Source organism: Mytilus californianus, unplaced genomic scaffold, assembly GCF_021869535.1.
Source record: "Mytilus californianus isolate M0D057914Y unplaced genomic scaffold, xbMytCali1.0.p SCAF_10, whole genome shotgun sequence".
Taxonomy (NCBI): Eukaryota; Metazoa; Mollusca; class Bivalvia; order Mytilida; family Mytilidae; genus Mytilus; species Mytilus californianus.
This window is the reverse complement of record NW_026262582.1, coordinates 37,786,238-37,799,366: the sequence shown is the minus strand read 5'-3', so window position 1 is coordinate 37,799,366 and position 13,129 is coordinate 37,786,238. Positions and strand designations below refer to the sequence as shown.

General features: G+C 32.6%; 1 protein-coding gene across 1 annotated transcript in view; it reads left to right on the top strand.

The window, feature by feature from the left end:
- Positions 1-12,397, top strand: part of LOC127718068 (uncharacterized) — a 30,990-nt gene extending 18,593 nt beyond the window's left edge. The window contains exons 9-12 of the transcript XR_007989549.1: positions 1,291-1,339; positions 4,363-4,388; positions 5,967-6,004; positions 11,103-12,397. The gene's annotated coding sequence lies outside the window, so the exon portion shown is untranslated. The remainder of the gene's footprint in view (positions 1-1,290; positions 1,340-4,362; positions 4,389-5,966; positions 6,005-11,102) is intronic.
- The last annotated feature ends 732 nt before the right edge of the window (positions 12,398-13,129 follow it).

Below are 13,129 nucleotides of genomic sequence, written 5' to 3'. Positions count from 1 at the left end.
TAACAAAAATATGAAAACAGTGCTATACAATGAAAATAAACACAACCAAAAATACTGATGATTAAATACTTATAATTACGTACGCAAATCGCCCGGTTTTCTTTTCAAGACTAATCAGCTTGCCAGCCTGTTTTATAAAAATAAACATTGACTGTTTTCACCCTGTCGTTATGCATAAAGTAAAAAGTACTAGCGTAAAGAGTACATCATTCAAATGTCTTTATACTGTTGAAATAGCAGAGGGTCTTAGATTTGATTTTTTACAGTTCCTTAAATATTTTAGTATCAAGATCTGATTCATATCACCCCAAAAGCAGGGGAGTTTCACAGCTACTCTGAATCCCGGTTTGATTGCTAAACAAAATAATGTGGATTATTTTGAAGGAGATTGTGTGGAACAAATGGCAAACCTGGCAATACAACGTTATTGACATCCATTTATCTAATTTGGGTATCTAGTAGAATAAAGAAAGATCTAGTTGTTCTTCATCTTTGGTTGAAATTCTCAAGGAACATAAACTAAACGGATATATCATTTTTTCAGATTTCCTCTTTTGTAAGCTTCGTCGGAGTATATGTTGGGTTTCCTTGTCAATATTGAAATTTTGATCTCCTTTTCTTACCAGGTTTTCAAATTAATCCCGGACAATACATATGTTAAGGTTCCGAAAAAATAGAAACAATGTATGATCAACAGTCTTATTCAAAAAGAGAGGCAAAAGATACCAGAGAGACATTCAAACTCAATAGTCGAAAACAAACTGACAACACCATGGCTAAAAAAAGAAAAAAGACCAACAGACAAACATTAGTATACAAAACACAACATAGAAAACTAAATTATTGCAATTATATGACTCTGTTTGGTTGATGATTTCGGTTTAACCTTTGTCAGCCAACCAAATTATGTGATCAAGCCTATTGCAATTACGTATCTAAATTTCATGAAACCCACGATCTATTTCTGTATGTATGATGTAATATTATTCAAGCGTATGTTTTGAAAAAGCTGATTCTTACATTTAATCAAACTAAACATGTCATTCAAAATGGTCATTTGCTACATTATGTACCTTTGAAAAGATTATAAAGTCGTTATGACATGACAAAATAACTGTACTGCAATAAAGTGATTAAAGTATTCCTTAACTCTTTCATTAATACTTGTGTCAATGCTATGAAAATATTACAGAACGATTCAATCTCTCCGATCCAGAGGAACAATCAATTGTTAATCAGTGCATATTATTGCCAAGTAAATTCTTCTAAGATTCGTCAAAATGTTTGTAGGTACCAAAATGAATTCCTTCGTTGTGTCATTCAGAAGAGATGCAGAAAGGTAAAGTTTCATATTCAAAAAGATATTGATTATTTACGCAAAAGTTCCTAGTTGGCACCTACATGTACTTTTGTTTAAATGTGTATCCAGTATTACTCTGAGTTTAATCGAACAACAAAACCTATGCAACAACAAACAAAAAAACCACTAACGGACTGGTTGAAGCCTATAACATTAAATTATTACATGCAGACGGCAACCAACAATAAATACCGAACAAAAAGGTTTTTACTAATGACAGGCATATTAAAAAATGATTGCAATGTTTGTGTGCGCTAAACCCTTCCCTTATCTGGGACAATGTCTGCATAATTCAATATGTCTCCGTGTAGTGTATAACATTTTGAAAGTACCCATAAAAACGACTCATCGTGTCTGTTTAGTGCAAAATAGAGACGAAAGATACAAAAGGAACAATTAAACTCGGACACAAACTGACAACGTCATGGCAAAAACACGAACAAAGAACAATCAATTGTATACAAAAGACAGAATAGAAAACTAAAGAATAAGCAACACGAATTCTAGTGTAAACCGGAGATGATCCTATGTGCTTTTGAATGGTAAACAGGTCCTGTGTCACCTGTCCACATTTGACTCCCGGCGTCCTGCTCATGTAAGTACAAACACGGTGACAAGTCTTATTTGGTAGGTCAAATTCGAGGAAAAGATAACGGATGTGCTTACGACAGTTGGAATTTATCGGTCGTCATCTGTGAAACAGATATTTCATAAATGTCAATTAACTCATGATACCGTTTGTACATTTTTCGAATGGAAGATTTCAATTTCATCACTTGCAACTCTCGGTTTAAAATCATTAATGCGAATGTTCAATGCTAGATTCCGAGAGCTATCTGCTTAATCTTGATCAGTCCTATGAATAATAGGATATACACTACTTTAGTTTTTCCCGGTTAATAGGATATATCCTTTAAGGTGATTTATAAACGACATTGACTTGATATTTTGTTGATCCCCGAATCCCCTTTATTTAACTTAACGTCAACGCACAAAGTAATCGGGTCTATACAATGTAATAATCATTTTCTTGAAAGACTACAGAAAAAATATATATTATTAAGAGTAGGTGAAACCCTGATGAACCAAAGCGTAGTCATGAAATAACCATTTTAAAAAAGCCTGATATGCATACAGAATTGTCTAATGCCTTTGTTTATTTTATACACGACAAAAAAGTTTAAAGGGTATGACTTGGTAAACCAAAATTTCGTTGTTTAATTTTTCTGATATCTACACCACTAAAAAGGTTAGGTGTCAATGCATCATCTGCCAAAGTCTTCGTGTAAATCACCACTGCATTTTATGTTTAAGGTATATTGAATAATGTATGGGGTACCCTTAAACACGATCAAAAAGACTTGTAGGCATAAACTGGTGTGTGGTTTTGCACAGGTTCATGATTGTTAAAATGGGTAGTTGAAGCATATTTTAAAGTAAATCTGAAATGATATGGTAATATGTGTAGCTCAATGTCAATAGATGGTTTAAAATTATTGAATTAGTCGAAAATTCTTGCCACCTCAGATATCACATTTTTTTATCAAACTTTGGCAGAAAAAAACATATCGTTTAACTCCTGCAAAAAGTTGCTGACACAATTATTGTTAAAAAACATTGAAAATCACAAACTTTTATTAATTTGACCGTTTGAAATTTATAAATTCGTACATAAGAAAAAAAGAAAATTTTGGGAAAAAGTTTTTTTCTTTCTATGGAACCTTTTTAGTCTCTATTTGCATCATATATGTGTGCTTAAGTGAAAATTGTATGGTCCCAATAATGTTTGTTGTCAATTTTGTAAAACAACAGTAATATTCAGTTTTGGACAATTGCCCTAAGGACGAATAAACATATCAACACTATAATTCGTTAAGTTGGTTTCCCTCCCAAGGACTATAAAATGTCCCTATCATCGAGTCAGCTGACGCTAAATTCAATGTTTTAATAGTCTGTCACTATCTTAGTATTATCTTTGTATTTATGTAGGTTATCTGTTATCCTTACCTTGTTCTAGGATAGATCATATCTTCTAGAATATTGCCGGTTTTTTTTAAAAACTAAACAATACAGTTAAGTTCAGCCTATCAACAAATAGATAAGCACTAAAACCTTAAAATTTCTCTATTCAATCCATTTTTCTCCAATCAAATTTTTCCCAAACCATCTAAGAATTTATCTAAATGATGTCAAGAGTCATTTCTTGTCATATGTGTTTCTGTATCACTCTCATATCCATATGTAAACAACATAAATGCTTGATCACTTTTTCAATTACTGCTGGGTTAAAACGCACAAATGACTTCAATTACATTTGTAAGAGTTGCCTCTCATATCTAAGGTATAACACCTGAATGTTGATATTATGTTGTAAATGTTATCCAATTATAGCCTTTGTATGAGGTCGATACGAGGTTATATGGACCTAACAGGAGCATATGGACTGAGGTCGAAGTCCGAGGTCAATATGCTTCTCTAGGTCGATATAACATCGTATTGACCTCAACCAAAGGCTACAATTGTTATATTATTAATCAACAACTATTGCATGAACAATGTAAAATTGGGGTCCTCTAGAATGTATTTTTAGTAACATGCTGTATACTCTGTGCAATATGCTGTTTTGACCTATGAAAAGCTAAACACAACAGTGCTGGCGTGCAAACTAAGTAAATGCAAATGTACATGTGATCAAGTTTTAACGAATCACAAATCCTTTATAATATTCGATTAATAATATAGTGTGTTATAATACATACTAAAATTATACTAAACAATTCAAAATCGTCTGTGAAGTTGAATTAATCATAATAATATCATTCTAAACTCTATAGTTGTTTTCAAACAATGTTTTTTTTTTTATATTTAACACTTCAAAACATTGACCTGTTTTGAAACAACTGTGGGTCTGTTTTTACGGTTAATATGATTTCCTTCGAAAAAAAACCATTTATACCATACACGACCTTTTTATAATAGAAACTAACAAACATCTATTTCAGGAATAATTTAACTGAAGATACTGCAGGTATATATAAAAATATTTGTTACATTTTTGTGTAACCTATGTCACATGGCAAAACGGTTTGTACTTTATTCATGATATTTATATCATGTGACTCTTACTTATAGTTTAATTACTTCCCATGGTTGTATGTTGCTAGAAATAAGTCATATATAAAATGTGATGTCAATCAATAGTCAATAGAAATAAGAAGATGTGATATGAGTGCCAATGAGACAACTCTCCATCAAGTCGACTTCCGTCTTCTTCAATGTCTAACATGTTTTTGAAAACTTTCTTCAGACGAATATTTACAAACATTTTGTGTAAAAGTTCTGAGGAAAATGCTTCAAATTGAATTAAACGGAGATATTAAGGCAATAGGATACACAAAATAACTAGCGATTGAAAAACTCTTTGTCTAAGAGTCAAGAAAACAGATACGATAAATGTTATTTACCCTGAAAAAAAACTCAAAGGTGTTTCGTCATAAGTGGAAAGATCACGAGCAAAGAATTTTGGTTAATTCATAAAGTAATCATATTACGGCTACACGTCTGTTTTAAAATCAAAAAGGCCAAAAGTTGCCAATGTTGATAAAGTTTATTTGTACACGAAAAGAGGTTAAATAAAATGTAAATGCGAATATTTGAGGATAAATTGTTGATGAGAGTTGATAATTTGTACATGTCTCCATTAATTACATTTTATTTTTTTCGCATCATCCTACTCAAATGGATGTCGTCGAAATAAATGCAATATCGCTGCAGTAAAAATAAGCATGGTATTCAAAGTTCTTCCATATGATAACAATAGAAAATATCAAATCTTAAAAATGAATTAAAAAAGAAACATAATGAAATCGATGGATCATTATAAAATTTCTGAAAAAGTGTATTGAATAAAGTTTCGACATTTTAACTTACCCTAAATTTTTAAGCATACATTTTAATAATTTTACGCTTCTTAATCCGTTACAGTTATCATTATTATACTTCCAATAAAAATAAGGATGCCATCATTACAGCGTTAGGTAAACAAATTTTTTTTTGCCAGGTGCCTCTTTGGTGAAAATTTACTACTTTTTAGAAAGGTATTTATCCTAAACAGATTCGACAAATTTGAAAGTTAAATAAACCCTTTGCCAATCATATCATGTATATTTGATTGCAAAGTTGTCCTTCACTCGCTATTATTTGTCATGTGATACATTCCCTCGTGTCTCCTTTGTAAAGGGTTGTAAAATTTTTTCATTCAAATTAGCAATACATTGCATTTGCTGTGCATTGTTACAATTTTGTTATCAACTTATTTATGGATGCTGATGAAATCATTTTAATATTTTTTTTCTCCATTTTTCTAACTGAGTATTAAATAAGGATAGTTTCTAATAAAAAACAAACTAAAAATATGAACTACCGCCGTTTTGCAAATTGAATTGAATTATCTCCCTTTTGGACCAGGTTTATATTTTTTTATGTACATCTATAGGTACCGTTCAACAGCTGTGAACAGTTTCTTTAATATCAATCTAGTTATTTAAAAGGGAAACGCGACGTTGGAAACAAACAAACGAATTGTGAAATATTTCTTCTATTTTAGAACAGCCTGATCTCATTGATGAACCAGCTGAGCAATCCGTAAGCAAAATATATGTTCTTAAACTTATTGGTTTGTTTCAAATCACGTTCAAAACCGAGTTCCCAGTGTATGCAATTGACACAAAGCTATAAGATAAAAACATTGCATACAGGAAACATCAATGTATGATATATATATATACTGTTTCAGAAAAATCACCGATTGCAGTTTAATTTCTTCTCAATGTTAAGGAACGAAATATCAAAAGCTCTACTTCTTACAACTGGGATTTAATCATTGCCTATTGTACACAGAAAGTAGACCTTCATTAACCCGATTTAAATTCATAAACCAAAACCTCCTGCTTTTTGGTGGTAAAGGATAAAACTCTGATGTATGAAATATGATATGTGATCGTTACATAAAAACCTAATCAAAGGTATAATTTTTTTTTATTTTGTCCGCAAGACGCATGTTGCTTCCACGAAATACTCATCATAACGATTCAAACAATTTACTAGATACAGACGATAGTGTATCTTATTTATCGAATGATATAAAATGGAATGAAGGATTTCTGGAAGGAATGTCGAAGAAGCAAATTGGGGGATTAATAGAATATCCAAGACATTATTACAGATTTCAAACTTCTCTTATCATAACAAAATATACAAAAGACTAAATGTGATGATAAATTTAAGACAATATAAATGAGGACAATCGTTAACAATCAACTGAAGAAGGACAAACAACATAAAAAAAATCATCTACAGATAATAAGGAAGTAATAAAGCTAGTCAAATTCATCGTTTCTCAAAATCTAACGCAATAGTGAATAAATTCTTAGAACGTGCAACAAAACACTATGATTTTCAATTAAACTTTGCCGTAAGGCCTGTTTCGTTCAGTATCAGCTTTTTTGATAGGCTAAGTCCTTCTTCTTCTTATCAATATTATCATTATTAGGTCTTCCCACTTTTCCGTGGGAAGACCTATTGTATTGTTCTGATTATTATTTTTTTTTCTTCCGCCTAATTTTTTTCCCTCACTGTTTGGTTGTTTCGCAAGATGTCGCTTAGATATTATGTATATTATATCGACCAGTTTATACGCTTTTGAAACTTCTTAACCGAATACTTTTCCATGTAAGAGTTATCTTCCCGAACACTGTTTTTCTTGTTTTTTCAAATACTCCGCAACTGTAGAAGAAACCGACAAATTTATTTTCCCAAATTGCTCGTTATATCCTCAGGATGTCTCGTTTAATTTTGACCGAAGCAGTATAGTGATTCCATATGAGAGTTATTTCCCTTCTGTATTTGATATAAGTTAAATGTATTTGTAACTGGCAAACCATTATTAGTAGAGACCTAGGGTCTTTTCACATGAGGTCATTGATCCATAAAAAAGAAAATGAGGTCAAATTTTGGTTTAAAGGGTAAGTATACATTCAATGGGAGTTTTCTCCCCTCTTATATTTTAAATTAGCCGTATGGTGATATAACTTATTAACCATATAAAGTAGAGACCTAGAGTCCTTTGATTTAAGGTCCTTGTTTAATGACCTTGAAATTGGGGTCAAGGTCAAAATTTAATTTGACGTTCTAGATTTTTACCTTTGATTTTACTTCTTATTGGTTCAAGATAAAGTCAGAGGGTCTTTTACATTGGGTTACAGATATATGACCTTGAAGAAGGTGAACCGAAAGTGACCTTTTGTAAACCGGAAGTAGCCATTTTTGCATTATTTTCATGAACAATTTACGAGAACTTTATATTTTTGGAATCAGTGTGAAGTAAGTTTCAAATGTATCTGGGAGTAGCATTTAATAAACCGGAAGTACCTACTTATCTCCCTTATTTTTAGCAAAAGTATATGGAAAGAATATATTTTCGGAATCAGCATAAATTAATCTATTATCTGACACCAGAATTAACATTAAACTAAAATTGAATATTTTCCTGTCTAGATATGTCTATTTGGGGTGGAAAGACCTTCAATTGTTCTCTGAACAAATGGTTTTTAATTCTTCTTCTTCTTATTATTATTATTTTATTTTTTTTGATACATTTATGGTATGAAAGAAGTATATATATATGTAGGACTCTGAACCTCGATGGTACTCCGAACCGCGATGGTCACGCTGAGGTGCGATGGTTTGACGCTGAAGTGAGTTTTAGATCACGCTGAAGTGCGATGGTGGCATTGTGACGCTATCTTGTTTATAGCTACGCCGAAGTGCGATGGTCATAACGCTGAAGTGCGATGGTCTACACAAACTACATTTTCAATTCTTTTCATGTCGATGTAGAATAAATGTGTATGTTAAGAGCAGTTTTCCATGTTTGTAAGTTGATAAGGGGCTTATAAACTTTGAATACTACGAGACACGGGGAGGATTGGTGGATAGGGGAAAGTTAACCTTCTGTAGCGATTTTTTTCCCCGAAATCTTCAAAAGGTTCCTCTTTACGGACGATGGAGCTTGACATTCTGTAAATACATACGGGTCCGCAGACAGACTCTCCGTATTACTATATTACGGTAAACGAGGAACTCATGAGAAGAAGTAAGATAAAATGTTAATGCAGAATTATGTCCACATGAAGAAAATCAAAGAGGACGATCTCTCATTTAGTATGCAACTGTAATTAAGGACAGACATATACAATAATGAATGTAAATTGATTTACCATTTATTGAAGAAATCTACATGTACTTCTCGTAATAACTGCACATCTCTATATTTTAAACTAGCCGTCAGGCGTCAAATAGACCATCGCACATCAGCGAACGGACCATCGCACTTCGGCGTAGACCATCGCACTTCAGCGTGACCATCGCACTTCAGCGTCTCCATCGCACCTCTGAACCGCGATGATACTCCGAACCGCGATGGTCACGGTGAGGTGCGATGGTTTGACGCAGAAGTGAGTTTTTGATCACGCTGAAGTGCGATGGTGGCATTGTGACGCTATCTTGTTTATAGCTACGCCGAAGTGCGATGGTGATAACGCTGAAGTGCGATGGTCTACTCAAACTACATTTTCAATTCTTTTCATGTCGATGTAGAAGTCAATGTGTATGTTAAGAGCAGTTTCCCATGTTTGTAAGTTGATAAGGGGCTTATAAACTTTGAATACTACGAGACACGGGGGGATTGATGGATAGGGGAAAGTTAACCTTCTGTAGCGTTTTTTTTCTCCCGAAATCTTCAAAAGGTTCCTCTTTACGTACGATGGAGCGTGACATTCTGTAAATACATACGGGTTCGCAGACAGATTCTCCGTATTACTATATTACGGTAAACGAGGAACTCATGAGAGGAACAAAGTAAAGATAAAATGTTAATGCAGAATTATGTCCACACGTAGAAAATCATAGAGGACGATCTCTCATTTAGTATGCAACTGTAATTAAGGACTGACATATACAATAATGAATGTAAATTCATTTACTAACTATTGAAGAAATCTACATGTACTTCTCATAATAACTGCACATCTGTATATTTTAAACTAGCCGTCAAGCGTCAAATAGACCATCGCACATCAGCGAACGGACCATCGCACTTCGGCGTAGACCATCGCACTTCGGCGTAGACCATCGCACTTCAGCGTGACCATCGCACTTCAGCGTCCCCATCGCACCTCCGAGTCCTATATATATATATATATATATATATATATATATAATTATGTATTATGATCATGATCATTTACAATTTTAAAACGAACGATATTTACGTGAAAGGAGATAAAAGTCTTACACAAAATTCTTGGGAAAGGAAGGAATACACAAAAGTCTTGCCCGCACCTTATAAAACTGAAACAAGTAACAACACAGTACAATGCAAAAACTACAAATCTATATATTAAGAATTTTTGGTTTCTCCAATTTTCAGAACAACGGAAAAATATTGTTCACATATATAAAACTGGTCCATGATACAATTTTGTGCGCACGAATTACTGTCATGTGCGCACGAGTAACTAATGCATATCTATACATGTCATTAGTGTACCTAATAGGCACATCTATGGTTCTGAATTAGTATACATGTGCTTAAATGTATTTTTTACTCATCTGAATGTCTTTTTTAAGTATGTAGTCTAAATCATTGAGTTTTTTAAGAGTCAGGTGAACACCTCTCATGCGGGATAGACCCCAGGAAGAGGGAAACTTGGCAGATCTGGGTTATTCTTGGTTTGATCTTTTTAAAAGTTTCAATAAATGATTAGATATTATTTTGATACAATATTAATTCAACTGGCCAGGAACAACTTTGTCATCACTTGGCTTCGTTTCCTATCATTTTCCTTAATGACTGTGATGGTAATTAACATTGTAAATGCACATGAAATATAGAAGCTATAACTTGATGGCAGTACTTAGCATAAATGACTGTGATGCGCATCTGAAGCATGAAAAATCTCCTAGGGTATTATCGTCTCAGTATTCAGTACCTTCGTACTGACATGATTTATAACATACCTTATCTAAATTATCTGTTGATAAATTTATGAATTATTATCAAACAAAGGTTTGATCTCCCTTGGGAAAAGTAGACCTTAGATTGATTGGGCTATTTCATAAAGTTCTTTTTGCTCATATAGCTGTTCCAGTGTTTCGTTTCTAACACAACCTTAGCTGTCAAATATATACTGATTTGAGCATTCCTGGTGAAGGCAAATTAAGAAAAGCGCTTCGGACACATGAAATTTGTACAGTATTATTTTCATTTTTTTGCATTATATTGTAAAATACCTCGTCCGTGTAGGTTAACAAATACGGTATGAACAAATCTTCATTGCATACATCATGTACATGAAATCTTGACGTCCTTAATTTGTTTTGCCTTGAGAGAAAAGAAATAATTTATCATGAATAATTTTTCAGGACATGCAGTTCGTGAGCAATATATAAACCTCGGTATAAAACAATTTATAATGCTTTTGTAATACAAAAATCTAAATCTAAGGTTGTCCCGGTTCCGCTTTTATATACATAGTTTAATGATTTTATCACTCTTATGAAATAAGCGAATAACTAAAAATGCATGTAATTTATTTTCGCAAATAATTTATTGATCACAATTTACCCTTATGCGTATTATTAAATTTATGTATTTGAATATTATCACACGATTGTCTTATAGGATGGATTGAAATATGTGGAGGTGTTGATGGAACCACTTGCAGCCAGGCAAACCAGAATTCGAGGAATAGAAAACAGAATAATGTATACAGAAATTGATCAGTCATTAAAGGCATAAGCAGGACAACCAGACACTTACGAAAAATATAGCGGATTGTTTTCATATAATTAATGTTAGAACAAGAAATGATGTTTATTCTTAATATTTGAACACTTTCGCTAAATTTGTATTTTTCAGTGTTTTGTTAGGAATATTATACACACTGCTCATCCTTCCGGAGCACCTGAGATCACCCCCGGTTTTTGGTGGGGTTCGTGAAGATCAGTCTGTAGTTTTCTATGTTGCGTTTTGTGTACATTTGTTTATCTTTTGATCTTTTCCTTTTTTGCCATGGCGTGGCAGTTTATTTTCGACTTACATGTATGAGTTTGAATGTGCCTTTGGTATCTGTCGCCTCTCTTTAACAAAATCTGCAAGACATTATATTACTTGATCAAATTATTACTTACATCTAATTAACTAAGGAAAAGAAACCCCATTGATGAAAAATATTTCTGGTTTAGAAAAAAGAACCAATTAAGAAATGAAAATTACGCATTTAGTAATATTAGACGTCCTTAAATAAAATCCTGAATATATTCGGCGGCAATAGTTACAAAAAAGTGTAACCAATGTCATATTTAATATTTTTGATAATACTTTCAAAGATGAAGAAAGCTTTAAAGATTTCAAACCAAGAACAAACAAAAGTATTAGGAGACAAGAACTGCAAAAAGTAAAATAAAAAAAAATATTTGGTTTGCGTTTATTGTTTTGTACATAATTCAGGGTATTAGTGTTCTCTTTTGAATTGTTTTGCAATTGTCATTTCAAGGCCGTGTATTGCTTGCTTTATGATATAGGTTTTGCTCATTGTTGAAGGCCTTATCTTGACCTATAGTTGATAAATTTTACTTCATGTGGTCTCCAGTGGAATTTTGTCTCATTGGCAATCATACCATATCTTCTTATTTTATATATGTCTTGTTCGCTTTATTTACAACTATCCATCACATCATTGATAACTTTGTTACTATTCACAATTTACACGGGCATGGGTGGTGGGGTTGGTGTGTTGCTCTTCCTATGTGAGTATAAACACTAATTTGAGCTGAAATTAGACAATTTCTATATATGTCAAATATATCAATGTGTACAATTTAATCACGGTACATGTAATAAACTAAAGGGTAGTAATTGGTGTATTGACGGATTAGAATTTTTCATTTTCCAATCATATCCGTGTATATTTTGTGCACCACTTCTTATATTAAATTGAAATTGGTTTTCAACCACTGGCTTCTTGGAGTTATTAACCCCTTGGATGTTATGTTCTCGCTTATCATTTATGAAATATAATTGAAAGCATTACCTACTGAAACTGGCATCCTCGCACACTATCGTTTATCCAGCATCTTGGTCTTTTATAAATCATTTTCTAATTAAAACTTTTGAATAGAAATGGGTTTTGATAGAACCACATGACGACTACGCTGTAATTACACCGGTAATTATATGATTTGAAAAATACGTTTGAATCGTATTTCAGTGAATAGAATGATGTCATCCTATAATTGATACATAGCATATAAAGAGAAAACTTAATGCTTTGTTCAAGATAGGTTCATATTTCAAATAACATTTAGCATATTTAGTTGAAGAGGATTTTCCCACTGATGTTAAATTCCTAAAACGTGAAACACACCATTTAAATATTAACAAATAGCCCAGTAGTCAAAAGATAAATCGTTAAAACTCAACATGTTACATTCCATGTCTCACCTATTCCTATATATTGAAATTTACATTTTCATACGGTGACAGATAGGATGAATCAAATGTTTAATGAATCAACATACCTCACGGCTAATTTTGATTTTATTTTGATAATGAATAAGTTCTAAAAAACGTTAAAGTGGTGTAAATGTTTGTGGTCAGACGTCGCATGTATGTACGTTTCTGTTTTCCCTTTTATCAAACTTTGTTCT